Consider the following 13,579-nt stretch of genomic DNA (forward strand, 5'->3'; position numbering starts at 1 on the left):
GCCGTAAATCGATGTTTTGTCAAAAACGGTTCGACCGATTTCAAAAATTGAAAAGCCATTCGATATATCTCGATGAGAACTATTGTTTGTCAGTTTTGTGTGACGATCGGCCAAGCCGTTTCTTTATAAATCGCAGAAAAGTAAAAAATTTTTCGTCTACGTTTTAGCCCGCAATTCTGAATCGATTTTGAAAATTCAAAAACCGTTGGAAATCGTGCTGATTAGTTTTTGGTAGATATCGGTCGGGCCGTTTTCTTGTAATAAAGTTTAAAAAAAAAAATTCGAAGATCTTTATGATTAATTTTTTGACGGTAGATACCATAGTCTTCTAGATCATACTAAAATATTACGGCTCTACGACAACTGGTTTAGCTTTAAAAATTCGTCAAAGTTTGCAAAAATTAGTATGGTCTTTTTGACATTTGTCAAAATTAGAACTTTATCAACGTTTGCTCAAAAACGCCTGAACCGATTTCAGATATTTAAAAAGCATTTGATGTACTCGATAAGGATTATCGTTTCTCAGTTTTGTGCGACGATCGGCCGAGCCGTTTCTTTGTAATTTGGAAAAAAGTGTTAAGCCTTTCGTCCACATTTAAGCTCATACTACCGAACCGATTTTAAAAAATCAAAAACTGTTCGAAAGATAATTAGTTTGGAATGAAATTGATTAGTTTTAGGCGAAAATCTACTGAGCCGTTTTCTTGTAATTAACTGTTGAAAAAAATATTTAGGCCGATTTTTATGGAACTTTTTTTGGCGATATGTATCATGGTCTTATAGAACTTACTGAATTATTACGGCCTTACGACAAGTAGTTTAATTTTAAAAATTCATCAAAGTTTGAGAAAATGAGTAGTTTTTTTGACGTTTGTTAAAAATAAATTTAGATGATTTAGTTGGTATAACGATAGTGTACTTGGTCTTGAACATAGTAAACCATTAAAGTCCTACCGAAACTGGTTCAATTATAATTTTTGATTAATTAAAATTATTGATTTTTGAAAACTTGCTTTTAGAAAATACTCCGAGTTAACGTGTTCGTTCGTTCGTTTGCAATGATGTGTGATAAATCCACTCGGAATACTTATAATCACTCATAAATTAATTTATTTTTCATTGATTAAGTCGATTATTTACACATATCGGGAAGTTCATGTAACTTGCCTCAAGGCTAAATACCAAACCAACTAGTATAAATAGTAAATAGAAATAAAATATTGTAGTAAATAGAGAAATAAAAATAAAAAATAGTAATAGAAATTAAATATGAAAATTAAAAATATGGTAAATTTCTAAAATATGGTAAACCAAGAATTTGAATACGTCACTAATATTTATAACTTATTTTTTTATGTCCATGTATTAGCTAGATTAAAATTGTAGTTAAATGCATCAATTCAGGAAAAGTATTTATCTTTCGTATTTCGCGCCCAACTTTGATTGAATCAAGTGCAGCAACCTTCTAAAATCGCATCCCCGTCATACAAGAGTCGAATTGGATTCCTATTCTTTCTCCTCAAGCAAAACCCCTAGCGCTTGCGCGGCTCATCTCCACCGCTTCGCGCTACGTGCTACGTCTTTATCATTTTCCACCGACAGAAAGAGGACGTAGCGCTGTGACGTCACGCCGTTGTGCGCTCAATCGGCAGTTTTCTTGTTCAATCGATGGCGGCGAGCGTATGTTGGTAATCGGCCCATATAAATACACGAATACCATCTCACTTCTTTCTTTGTATTAGTCGCTTGTGTATTAGTGTACAGATATGACCTATTTTCAAAATGCCGGGGATGTAGTTTTCCTTCCTAGGAATCGATGTTTGGTCCGTTGGTGAGTAGCGTCAAGTCAGTATACAATTGACCGTGCGACGGGTGCGCGTGTGTATATAGATATATTTTGTATACATATTAAATGTGGTTGTGTTTAGTTTAAGTTTTTAACATTTAATTTTTAATAATATATACAAATAGATAGATAGTTAGATTATTTCTAAGATCGACTGTGTAATGTTAGAGTGCTACGATACAAGTGTGCAATATGGTGTATAAATGCTAGGTGTCATCGAAGTGGTGGCATGGAAAAAGATGGCTGACGACGGACGACGTTGTGATTCGTGCGGATTTTGGGTGGAAAAACAATAAAAGGGGTATGTAGGCTTTTAAATAAATCACAATAATTATTATTTGTTCTTCGACAACTGTGTGGAAAGTTCTACTTAACATTGACCACTGGCTTAGTTGAAATGTCAATTACAAAATCATTGTTACACTATTTATATCTTCCCACAATTCTAGGAACAAATTTATTTTAATCGTTTAAACAAGTTCTTCTTCAGTTCACCTATACATATTATTCAAATAAAATTGTATGTTTCACTAAGGCATATTTTTTAATTATAAACAGAAATTAAAAATTATTAGAAAACATTAATTTAGTTGCAGATATACTAGTATATATATATATATATATATATATATATGTATATATATATAATAGTATAAACAAATAAATCTATAATACAAAAAAATTCAATATTAAACGGAAGTCAATTTATTCACCGCCTATTGATTTTTTCCGCTATGTGAATCAATAATGTAGATCTAATAACGAATTTATTAGATGAGTTATATTGCACGTTTGGAATATCCTCAAAAAGCTATTTGAAATTTAGATATTGCATCAAATTGTAACTAATAACATCATTAACAATAACACAGGTCTATATAATAGAAAAAGTTGTCTGTATTGGGTGTGTGGCATATATTTCCCAATGCACTTTCTAAAAATCTATATAAAATTTAGATATTGCATCAAATTTTTTATGAACTAAGATTTGATAAATTAAGGCAGTAACATTAATAATAGCACAGTTACACAAAATAAAAAACTCTGTATTGGGTGTGTGGCATATCTTTTCCAATGTAGCTTTTACTGCTGATACTAATCTAAAGTCAAAATTGTGGGTCAAATGGTAAACAATGAAAAGAAATTTAGGGAAAAGTCCCGTAACGCCGGACTGCACCTAATACCGGACACTCTATTTAACACGTATTCTTTAAGCGAGTATATATTTTATATATCAAAATACAAGTGAAAGGGGCGCGGGGGGCACACAGGTGCAGGATCACCCGCCAAGACTCACCTGTGACGCACACGGCCACGGCGGGAGCAACCCTTTGCTGTTTTAGGCGCAAAATCACGGCGTCACCTAAATATCAATGGATGTAATTCTACTGTATTTATACATTTATATTTGAGTGGCATTGAATGATAAAAATAGTACTTGATTGTTATCCGTAAAACGGTAGAATATTATTAGATATTTTAAACAATTTTAGTAGGCACCACCAAATGAACGAACATGCTTGTCCCTTAGTAACGGACACTAAGTCGTTTCTTAGTGCCGGACAGTAAACATATTGAAATTTCTTGTGAGAGTTGACGTAATTTATTTTAATTATTTAATTTTATTCTGTATGAGTGCTAACGGTCACTACATACCCCCATTTATCGTATTTCCTAGTCAAAGAATGAAAATCTAATGATGAATGCTCCAACTGAGAGCATCGGTGTGTCCCAGTCAAAAGGGTGGATAAACAGTGATTTTTTTTGCAATATCTAAGAATATTCGTCAAACACACATGTGCAGAGTATGGAGATGGCTACCTATGTGTTCAATACTGGTTATTTTGAAATGTCCGGTACTAGGTGCTATTTTGTAAAATCATATTTCTTGTTACCAAAGTTTGATTGATAGTATTAATTATTTTTTAGCAAAGGTTGCGTTTCTGTTAATTTATTTTGATTTCTAACTTTGTTATGTAACATAAGTCATAATTTAATAAACATTTCGTAAAATATTTTTTGATTTATTTATAAATAACCTTAGGTGTCCGTAACTCGTGGACTTCCCCCTAAAAAAAAAAAGAAAAAATCTCCGATATAGTAATTGTTCTGCATCATACTTAAAATCTTATAATTTTTGTCGTTTTCTGGCCAGTATAATTTTTGTTGTTTTCTGGTATTTACTAAAATGATCTATTAAATTTTTTGTAAAATACTGCAGTATTTTGCCAACTCATTTTTAGATAGTGAAAAAAAGTTTGCAAATTATTGCTGAAAATTCTCAATAGATCATTTAATTGAAACCCAAAAGTCGTTTAAGGTAAAAAGGGCCAGGAAACGACAGAAAATATTAGATTTTTAGTACAATTCAGCAAAGTTACTAGATCGGAGATTTTTTCGTTTTTTTCATTTTTGCCATTTGACCTCAAATTTTTGTATTCAGGGTGAAAAATTACATTGGCAAACATAAACCACAAACCCAATGTAGACTACATGTAGACGACTTTTTTATAGCAGAATTATGTTTTTTATTTCTAAACTATTATTATACCTAAACAAGGGTCACTGAAAAGTTGATGCAAATTTACTTCTTATTTAAACAGAAAAGTATATTTACATAGTCTTTGATTGATGAGCATGATACATCATAAATGTATAAAAAACGACAATGTTTTATTCTATTTCAACATAACGATATTAATTTAAAAAAATTAAATATTGAACTTTACGTGAAAATTTTATAATTATTATACATTTTTGTGCGTTTGAGTTGTAGCAACCTCATTGTCTGAATTATTAAAGTTCAAATTTTATTACCTTCCTTTCAAAAATTTATGAAAATGGTATATTTTATTAAAATTTTTTATAGTGACGTTTTTTTAATATACAAAAAATATCGCTCTAATATATTATTCATTATTTCATAAGTCCTATGAATTACAGTAGTCTACTTAAATTTAAAAGTAATATTAATTAATTGTAAGATTGAAGCAAAACACAACATAGATAATATTTCTAATAGATTACTTATACATTTACTGTTTACCTATAATATTTTTGTTTTGACCATATTCAATTGTTTATATATATTATTTACACTTTACAATAATGATAAGACTCCTATAAGACTAACAACAATCTTCAAATGTTTATATTTTTAACATTTTTAAGGGGGTATTCTAGTGTGAGGGGTATAAATTTTAGGTCATTTCTAAATCATCGTAGAAAAACAGCAATGAAATTTTCATTATTATTTTTAGTACAGAAAAAAGTAAAAAAATATTAATAATTTCAAAAGTTATCGGTTGTTGAAGTGGAGGGTCACAAAAAATTGGCACGTGACTGTGTCCACAATTGCAACCCTTCTAGCAATCTGAAATGAAAAAAAATATTACAGTAATGGGATATACTAGGATTAAGTTAAAAAATAAATATTTGACAAAATTGTAACTGTTTGAAAAAAAAGAGTCCATTTTCTTACGACTTTTTTTGAGTTTCTCGAATTGTTTAAAAGTTGTAAATATTGAAATTTAGAGATGAGGCTAGTAGGATGCCATAGGAAAGTCTATGAAGAAATTTTTTCTGAAAATTTCTAGTAAATTGGTTCAGTAGAGTTCGAGAAATCGTGGACATCGTATTGAAAAAGACAGTTTTGAAAAACACACGTTAAAAGTTTTGCAAAAGAAGGGAAACAAAGGAGGATTGTTATAGTCAAACAGCTATAGAAGATATTTAAAAATTTTAAAAATCCTGTCGCATATTCTTGAATAGTTAGGCTTTGGAAAATGGAAAAACAAAAAAACAATTTTTATACTAGTATACCCCCTTAATAAAATAATGTAACGTATTAAGTACGTTTGGTAGGGACATGAAATTACTTTACGTTAATCATTATTAATTATTAGATTTTCAATGCAAAAATACTAAATGACTTAAATCTAGGATTTTTGAGAGAATTTTAAAATCCAAGAATAATGATTGTTTAAATTATTGGGTATTCTGTTTCTAAGCATTATGATTGCCATCATATTACAAATTCCATAAAGGAATTTGTTACTTATTCTATAAATTTTATTAATGTATATGTTACCTTGATTCTTTAAGTCATTTGGAATCTATTCACAAAACAATTAATATGCACCGTTTTAACATCAATATTAATATAAGTTTCACATAATTTCTTATAAAACTCGCTTCTGAAATAAAATACTCTAAATTTATTCGAGACAGAAGTCTATTAAACTGTGTTTTCATAATTTATTGTAATTCATTACCAGAAAAATGTCACAAATTTTAAAATGCAAATGGATAAATTTCTTTCTTGATCAACTCGTATATTATACGATATCGGAAAGGTCATGCAACTTTCCCAAGGGAAAAACCAATTACCTATCAGTTTGATCTTGAAATATAGTAATTGAAATACTGTGATATAAGAATTATCATAGGCTATTAATAATTAGATGTATATATATATATATATATATATATATGATAGGGTTTAAATGTTCGCGGCTAAAAAGGTCCACCACCGATATCTCAAAAATAGCTAAAGTTTATTTTATTTTTATTTTTTAACAATATTTGAAAGTAAAGAAGGCAATGTATAACTAGCCATCACCTTGATTAATTAATTAATCCCGACATTGTTATCGGAAGATAAACGGGAATATTTGAAAATCCATGACAAAGTATTTTCTTTCGTTGTTAATTTTTCTGGTTCTGGAGCACTGTTGTTAAGTTTACGGGACCTTAATATGATTTTAAAGTATACGTTAATTAACTATTTTGAAAAATGTATTGTTTATTTTAAGTTACGATTAATAGTTCCTTTTATATAACCTTTATAGAAGCTTTCACGTGGGTGTTAAAAAGGGTCAACTGAATTTTTACCTTGGCAAAGGTGTAAACAATAAAAATTAGTAGATGAAAAAATAAAGTAAGTTCAAAAAAGAAATTTTACAAGATTTAATTTGTATGCATAGTTATTCCAACTATACTGATGAATATTTCTGCTTATATACAGTGTTATCTCTGTAAAAAATGTATCCATGAAATTTATCGCAATGGTTGAATAGTATAGCCATTATTTCGTAAAGTCCCTTTAAAATTGAAAATAAGACATTGGACCTGTTTACGAATATGGGGTCATTATAGTAAGTTGACCTCGGAATTCGAGATACCCAGCTGTAAGTCTGTAAATACTTGTATATTGACACCCTAAAGTTGTCTCAAAACCCAAAAAATATGGTAGAGTGTCAATACCATACGTAGGTTTTGAGACAACTTTAGGGTGTCAATATACAAGTATTTACAGACATACAGCTGGGTATTTCAAATTCCGAGATTTTTACCTGATTTAAGCTTGAATGACTGGACAGGTGACAAATTTTTGGGAAACAGCAAAAAACACGTTTTTACATTGATGAATTTGCTGGGCGTTTTACTGAACATGGTCAGATAGTTGTCTAGTATGTGTTATGTGTTATGTGTTGTGATATAGTTGGTTTTTATATGATTGTTCGAAATCAAATTGGACATTTGTGCCCTGCTCTATTTCATATATATAAAAATAAATGTGTGTGTGCATATATACACATGTTAGTATGTGTGTGTAAAGGCAAACACGTTAGAATTCTCTTCAAATAAGGCGTTAAAAATGCCATTACCTTTATATTAAAGTGACCATATTTTTTAAGTCAAAACCAAGTCTTTAAAATAACAAATGCTATCTAAGAATACAATAAAAAAAGTTGTTTTTAAGATATGAATAATTTTTTTTAATCAGAATTTGTTTTCGATTTTGAGCTTTTTATAAAATTTTATTAAATTTTCTTCACAATTAATTTGAAAAAAATAGCACTTGTTTGGCTGATTTCATAATTTTTGGCAATTTACCTTGATGAGGATTACTAAGATTAATTAATTATTAAGCAGACTGTAAATAATAAGTATTCTATCACCATATGATATGTGAAAAAAAAACATTATTTATTTTATGATATATATATTGAACTTCACTCTACAACCTTCTTTTCTCGTTACTTTTGCTAGTCTCTCTTATTAATATAAGTTACAGGTATTCCTACTGATACAATTGTATCGCCTACCCCAAAGGGTCCCGGGTTGAATAAAAAAAGCCCTGGTCAAATCTTGATCAAACTATTAATTAAAAAAAAAAAAACGGACCAATCTAGGACAACATATCCGAGACAAATATTGTTCTTATAAAAATCCGGAACACAAGGTAGAAATCCGGGAGTGTCCCAAAAAAACCGGGACGTGTGGTCACTTACATGATTTTTTTTTGCAACAAGCTCATAAAATTGCAAAACAGAATAAAAATGGGTTATTGGTTTGTCCATCTTTTAAATTTATAGTAAGTTCAATTATCCCATAGATATTACCAGTGCTGGATTTACAGTGGAGGCAGTCGGGGCTACTGCCCAGGGCGGCAAATTTTCGGGGGCGGCAAAATTTGGATAGTGAGAAAAAAATTCTATACCATATAATTAACTTATTTTTTTAATAACATTTTTTATTTCAAGAAATATAATTAATAAAACATTATGCAAATGCAATGCAAAATTTGGCAATTTGGCTAATATAAGGAAACGTAAATGAGTTGAAAGTTTAAGAAAAATATGTTCTTCAGATCTCGAGCCCTCTTAAGATGACGAATTTGTGCACTTCCAAGCTTATAGCGCGGAAAAAAATTAAATTAGTGAAGCATGGCATTGTGCCTTAAAATTTTTTGAAAAATGATGAAAATTGAATTTAAGAAACCTTTTTTTATATTTCGATTTTTGTTGTAAATTTTTAACTTTTATGTATTAAATTTATTAAAATTAAATTTTATTTGAATGATCCGATTCCTATTGATAGCGAGACGTGCTGATTAGTTATTGGCCAAGGCAGGTCCCAAAATTAATAATTCAGTTTTTGAAAAATGGAACTTACAATATCATTAAAAGAAATTTACATGTATAGACAAAACGGAGAACTGATTAAATTTGTGGGAGGCAGGTCTAGCGGTTTTGATAATCCAATAAAAAATTTGAAAAAGAAACCTTTGGCGGTCAAAAGTGATCTTTAAACATATGCGCATCAAATTATCATATATTTTAACTAGCTGTAAGTGGAATTCTGTCTTAAGGCAATTAAGGCATCGTGCCTTAAGGCAAATTGCTGGAACTTCCCGTACCAAAAATTATTATTTTTAACGATTAACATTTTTGAAAAAAAAATTACTTTGAAAAAATAAGATTTTTGAGAAACTATAAATTGGACAAAAAATTACTTTTTTTTGAAAAAAATTTAAAAAAAAAATTTTTTTTTTTTAATTTTTTTTTTTTGAAAAAAATTTTTTTTTTTATTTTGACATATTGTGGAAGATCTGAACTTTCTTTTCAAAGCAATCAATCGTACTGCTTTAACTGCATAGGGACAAAATAAAAAACGCGTAAGCGCCGCGTCGCTGTCTAAAGCATAAGCATTGGTACGGAACCCATAGGAATGTTAACAAATTGTATACTTATTGTTAAAATCTCTATAAAATATCTGATAATTTTATGAGCATATGTCTAATGATCATTTTTGACCGCCAAATGGCTCATTTTTTTACTTTTTCCTCCATATCTCCGAATCCGCTAGACCTACCTTCATGAAAATTTTATCGATTCTTCATCTTGTCAATACAAGTGAAATGTTTTTTGAATTATTCAAATCGGACGCTCCGTTCTCTCAAAAACTGAGCTACCGTTTTCGGCACTTTTTGCCCCGTATCTTTGGAACGGCTAGACCTGCCTTCGCCAAAAACTAATCAGCACGTCTCCTTATCAATACGAATCGAATGTTTTTTGAATTATTCAAATCGGTTGACCCGTGTTCCCGAAATCGTCGACGAAAATTTGTATCCGCACATACATACACACACATACATACATACATACATACACACACACATACACACACACACACACACACACACACATACATCCATTTTTTCTAAGGTATGCCAAAATGTCCAGAAACCTCTGAAACGTAAAGATATATAAAAATTTTCATTTTCGATTTTTTTGCGATTACTATAACTTGCCCTACGGGAAGTTAATAATTTATTTTTATAATTTTTATAATTTTATTTGAACAGCAATCAGAACTAATGGGTTCTATGAGCTGTTGTGAGTAAGATCTTACAAACTACGTTTGTTTTATTACAGATGGCAACCCAAACAGTTGTCACATCTGTGTATGATGAATTTTTATTAAAATCTCTGTAATAAGGCAAGTATGGTGCAACAATGCCGGGTGAGGGCTATTTTCACTTGGAAACATATTACTATCTATATTTCCAAGTGAAAATCGTTGTCAATGTTGCCTGACAACAGACTGCTCGAAGTGGGTATCGAACTCGGGACCTCTGAAACAAGTCCCGTCGCTCTTAACCGCTTACCTCCGGGCGAGCCCATATTTTAATAATAAGTATAAATTTTGTTTACATTTTACTATGGGTTCTGTGTCATTATTTATTCGTTATTATGCGAGGCGACGCTTACGCGCTTCTTTATTTTGTCTCTACGCAGCTAAAGCAGGGCGATTGCTTTAAAAGAAGTTTTTTTTTATTCTAATTTTTTGTACGGGAAGTTCCAGCAATTTACCTTAAGGCACGATGCCAAGCACCACTATTTATAGTATGTAATGCGTAATAAATTTTTTGCAATCAAATAGTAATTTTAATTTTAGAAAAATGATATATAAAAACTATATTACCTAAAAATTCAGGGATGGGGCGGCATTTTTGTCAGTGTCCCAGGGCGCCAAATTTCTAAATCCGGCCCTGGATATTATAATACAACAGTATTTTTAATGCCACTAGGTTCCACCAGATGATAAATCGATCAGATCAAATCAAATCAAAGTGTCCTGTGCCATTAATCCATTAATCCTGTGTAATAATAGTCTGCGATAGTACTGCCATTCCCCGGTCCGAGGGCAAATATAAGATGGCCGCTACCCACCGCTACCCACCGCTACCGGCGTCTCATTCATCAGAAGCGTAGCGTGACGTAACGCACACGCGCCTTTCGTCTCGTAGCGATCCGAATACGGTGCTACGGCAACGGCTACGGAGCGCGTCGAGCGGGGGCGAAGGCCTACGTAAGGGTAACTTGTTGGGCGTGACGTCATGCTTTCGAATAACGATTAGAAGGGGCGCTAGTGGACGTACGAGTATATTATATATTAAGTGAAATGAAATACTTCTTATAAATACTTCTTATGAATTAGAATACGTCTGCAAGTAGTCATGTAATAAAAATGCCGTTGTTTGACTATCGTTAACTCTATAGTAAACATAACTTGATATTTAATAACGTAAGCGTAAACATTGGTACGGAACCCATAGGAATGTAAACAAATTTTATACTTATTGTTAAAATCTCTATAAAATATCTGATAATTTAATATACATATGTCTAATGTTTATTTTTGACCGCCAAATGGCATTTTTTTACTTCTTCTTCCATAACTCCAAAGTTGTCGGACATGCCTTTCCAAAAATTTGAGCAGTTCTTCATTTAGTCAATCCAAATAAAATGTTTTATGAATTATTCAAATCGGACGCTCCATTCTTTTAAAGAACCGTTTAACCTAGTTACCATTTTTGGCACTTTTTGCCCCGTATCTTTGGAACGGCTAGACCTGCCTTTGCCAAAACCTAATCAGCACGTATCCTTATCAATACGAATTGATTTTTTTTTGAATTATTCAAATCGGTTGATCAGTGTTCCCAAAATCGTCGACAAAAATTTGTATCCACACATACATACATACACGCACACAAACACACAAACACACACACATACACACACACACATACATCCATTTTTTCTAAGGTATGCCAAAATGTTCAGAAGGTTTTGAAACGTAAAGATCTATGAAAACTTTCGTTTTCGATTTTTTTGCGATTACTATAACTTGCCCTACGGGAAGTTAATTACATCGGAATTTTATGTTTATGCCTTTCATTAACATTTTATTTATTAGATATAAACAGATTTCATTTAAACTAACAGAATTGAATGTAACGTAACGATCTCCTAACATTGTACTTTTTTACTTAAGTTCGGTAATTTCTTATTACGTTATTTTTAACCCGTTTCGTACACCTGGGGCCTGCTAGACCCTTACGCCACCTTTAGCGACCATTTTTCATACTGGCTCGTTTCCGGCCATTTTTCAGGCTTTCAATTTTTTTTCACTTTCGAAAATGTATACTGTCATATTGCACATAGTTAGATTTTTTGTAAATTGAGAATTACAAGAAGGGTCAAGATAACTACTTGACATATTATTATTCTAAGAAATTTTGCATTCACATAATTTGTGAAGTTTGAAACAAACATAAAATATACTTTGTAACTAGTGGTGTACGGCATCGAGCTTTAAGGCAAATTGCTGGAACTTCCCGTACTGTAATAAAGTATTCGATGAATATTATATTCGATAGATTATTATGAATACTGCAACTTATATATGTTTACAAAAAAGTAAATAAAAGTCAAAATGTAAGTAAAACTCAATCAATCGAATTTAACATGAAGGACGTTGTCTAATATTTATAAAAATTATATACACTGAATTACAAAGTTAATATAATTTATTTGAAGTATATAAGTGAGCTTTACAACTATAGCCAGAATTAAAATTAAAATCTGAATTATTTTCGATATACAAAAAGAAATTTCTTTTGACAAAAAACAAATTGAAACAAAATGTTTTTTTTTTCCAAAATCAATTATTTTGTCAACACAAACAGAAAGTTTCTTGTATCATTAAAATCGGATGCTTAGTTCTGCCAAAAACTGCCAATTTTTGTATATATATAGCTATTTATCTATCGCTTATCTTTGAAATGGCTAGACCTGCCTTTGCTTAAAACTAATCACCACTTCTCCCAATCATTACAAATTACTCTGAAACTCGATTTCTTTTCTTCACTCTTTTCTCCGTATCTCCGTAACGGCTGGAACTGCCTTTGCCAAAAACAAATCAGCACATCTCTCTATCAATAGAAATCTAATGTTTTTTGAATTATTCAAATCGGTTGATCCGTGCGCCCAAAAACGTGGACGAAATTTGCTGACACACAAAACACACACATCGATTTCTTCTGGGATATGCAAAAGTTTTCATTTTCGATTTTTGGCCCTTTACTATAACTTACCATACGGGTTAAAAAGCATTATGAATTTCATTCCCACCAGCTAAATCACTGTTGTATTGAATTTCAGTTTTTGAAATTTGCGTTAAATTTTAAATGCTGAAGCTTCAAAATTGTCATAAATTTTAGTATTTGAAAAATACTCAAACAGTATTGAATTTCGCCTCTACTAAAACTTTCTGATGACATACTTATTGACAATGTACACTTATGGACTCTTTATGATCACAATAGACTCTATAATACACAATACGTTTTTTTCATTATTTTGAACAGCAATCAAAAGTTAAGAGCCCTATAAGCTGTTGAGCTAATTTGAATCAATAATACGTTGGTTTCACTGATAGTAACCCAAACAGTTGTCTCATCTTTGTGTGGTAAATTTAATTATTAGGTTTTTGTAATAGGGCAAATATTTGATTGATGCAGCAGTGCCAGATGAGTGCTCTTTTTACTTGGAAACATATTGCTATCTGTATTTTCAAGTGAAAAACGGATGTCACTATTAC

This window comes from Ctenocephalides felis, unplaced genomic scaffold (assembly GCF_003426905.1).
Source record: "Ctenocephalides felis isolate EL2017-DRISC unplaced genomic scaffold, ASM342690v1 CF-g0.4_SCAFFOLD_01170, whole genome shotgun sequence".
NCBI lineage: Eukaryota > Metazoa > Arthropoda > Insecta > Siphonaptera > Pulicidae > Ctenocephalides > Ctenocephalides felis.